The sequence below is a fragment of the Elephantulus edwardii genome, unplaced genomic scaffold (genome assembly GCF_000299155.1).
Source record: "Elephantulus edwardii isolate Elephantulus edwardi_28Jun2011 unplaced genomic scaffold, EleEdw1.0 scaffold00141, whole genome shotgun sequence".
NCBI classification, from domain to species: domain Eukaryota; kingdom Metazoa; phylum Chordata; class Mammalia; order Macroscelidea; family Macroscelididae; genus Elephantulus; species Elephantulus edwardii.
In genome coordinates, this window is record NW_006399891.1 from 2,115,484 (window position 1) to 2,118,467 (window position 2,984).

The following is a 2,984-nucleotide window of genomic DNA, read 5'->3' on the forward strand; positions in this document are numbered from 1 at the left end:
TTTATGAAATACTTGAGCACCACAACAAGATAAAGGTAAAGAATCCAGTAGAAAAATGGGCACAGGATATGAACAGGCACTTCACTGAAGACGACATTCAGATGGCTAACAAGCACATGCTTGCAAACTTTTAAGACCTCAATCCCAACCTAACAAACAAGGAGATAGAACAACATTAAACACAACATTGGACCAATTAACACGAGACCAAACCAAGGATTTTATTGAACATAAGTAGCATCAGCAGCTACTCTGTGATTTTTCTTTTATAGCCGTTCTACAGTGTAATAGCATGACATTTTACTGGTTGCATAGCATGTTCACCACATTGTTCCAGGACATGTTGTGACGGAGGGTTTGCTGTGGTTATATAAATTAATGTAGAATACATAATTTGCCAATCCCAATTCATCCTTCATCATTCTGCCAGGAAGTAGGTGTTCAGAAATGGAAAGAAGTATGTGTGCTGCTTCTTCTGAGCCTCTTAATTATATCCTTTGAAATAACAAAAACCTCTCAAACCTTAGTGTGTTTATGCGCTTCAGTCAAGGTTTGCAAAGTGTTTTATAAGCACAGAACCATCCCTGCATCTGCTTCCAAGCTCAAGTGCGGATGGGACCATCTTCGGCAGAAGAGTTGAGATGAGAGACAGGGCTGTATAAAGTCACTCTGGAACTTCATGAAATCAAATGTATAAATTAAAGAAAGGAACAAAACTTTTATTTGCCTTAATTCATTTGCTTTCTTTGACATCCATAAAACAAAGTCCTATTTGAAAAATATCAAAGATTAAAAGAACAGAAATTAAATTCATAGTGAGGCTATAAGTGACAGGTTTGTAAGAAATGACCATCTTTCTGGGGCCTTTGTGTCTCCATAGGAGTAGGTTTTACCTCTGTATCTTTTGCTTCTTTTTCTACATATGGGAGAGCACATGTGTGTCTACTTCCTATATGGTTGCGCAGTCCTGGTGGGATAGGATGAGGGGCAGGACATAAAAACAGAAAGTCTGAACAGATTGCGAAGTTGACTGTAATCCATTGGTTTGTTTTTTGGGTTTTTTTTTGCCATTTTTTTTAAACTAGGGCAAGTTTTTCAAACAAAACTAGTGCTATAAACAAAGCTTTAAAAAAAAAATCTCTGAAAGAACTTTCTACCCCAAACGATAGATTAAACTATGTTAGGAACCTGGAGGCATGGTGCATTATATGTCGGGTTACTATGAGAAAGAAAGAACACCATAAGCTTGAATCCACCAACTGCTCTTTGAGAGGAAGATGAATCAGTCTCCTGCAAAAACGGATAGCATTGGAGACCTGGTGAAGGGTTGCCATGAGTTTGAATCCACTCGATGTTAGTGGAAAGTGAAAAAAAAAATTCAAGAATGATGCCACAAACTCAAGAAACATGAAATTTACTGTAATTTTGCAATGGTGCGAGAGCTATCATGGCAGGCTAGATGCAACAGGTGAATGAATGGCTTGAGGTAGTGAAAATATCAAAACAAAACAACCAAGCAAGAAAATAAATCTCTTCTCACCAAGAGATGGCAACTCTACGTGTTACAGAGCAGAACAGTTCCACGGCAGTTTTGCTGTTGTTTTGGTTGTAGTCTTTAGAAGCACACTGACACCCCTTTCCTCCACAACCTCAGTGAGTGAGGCTAGAATGGTCACTCTTTAGGTTAGTACATGAGCGCAACCTATTTATATTACTCAACGATGAAAAACTATTACTCTTTCCCCACTCACTGACATGTTGAAGTTTCAAAGATCAAGTCTTTAAGAAGAAGACCAGCATTATGTGGAGAGTGGACAACCAAATGAGATCACAAAATAGAGAAGAACTACTTCATTACCTAACTGTTCATGCTTCCTTATTACACAACAGTCAAATCACTGTTGGGAACCATGGACCAGGCAAGTTGACCCATAACTTTAACAGTCACAGCCAATGTTACTTTCATCTTGCACCACACTATTCATGATGCCAGATGTACATAGTCAATGGTTCCTATTGCGATAAATATGAAACACCAAATAACGAGTTAGTAAGTGAGGGAGCAGTGTATACTTTAAAATTATGTCCTAACACTTTAAAGGGCAGAGGATTGCTTTTCTATTTTCTTTTTAAGTAAGACTAACATAAAACAAGCCCTCATGCTTCTGTCAGTGACAGCTGTTTATGTGGACAGATCCTTTGCCTTAGTGGTCCCTTCATGGATTTTTAAAAAAACTTTTGGGCAGTTTTCCCTGGTCTATCCCTCTCTCTAGACCAAGGAATTTCACCCAGGACCCCCCCTATTAAAGCCGCTTTAAGCTTTTTAAAACAAACAAACAAAACCAACAAAAGCACCGCTTTTGTCCAAGTAAAATAAACATAGGCAGGCATTTCTTTTAAGTCCAAACCTTACTCTATTTAAATTGCAAATGTAGCATCATACATACTTTTTATGTGTCTTTTAATTACCTGTTGTAGAGTCCAGGGCCCACAATGTGCAAATTAGGCACACATTAATGCAAAATTATGCACATGAAATTTATCTTCTGGGTATTTTGACTAAGTTGCTTTTTAGAAAAAGGGAAAAGGGCTCAGAGTATTAAGAGTGAGTTAATAGATCAAATTTGCTACTCTCTTATGAGTTTGTGTTATAAATAAAAAATAATGAAGACATTAAGACCTTAAAAAATATCAGTTGAAGTCCTTACAGAATGTTTTAATGTGTAAGAGAGTCTTTAATATTGCTTGGTTTATATTTTAAAAATATTAAACTGATAGACATTTAAAAAAACAGAAAACACAAATGTTAGCAAATCTACAGAGATATTAAAACTCTTATACACTCTTGATGGGACAGAAAAAATGGTACACAGACTATAGAAAATGGTATGATGCTTCATCAAAAATCTAGAAATAGAAATAGCCTATGACCCAGCAATCTCTTTCTTAGCTCTACATCCAAGAGATAGAAAAGCTGTGATACA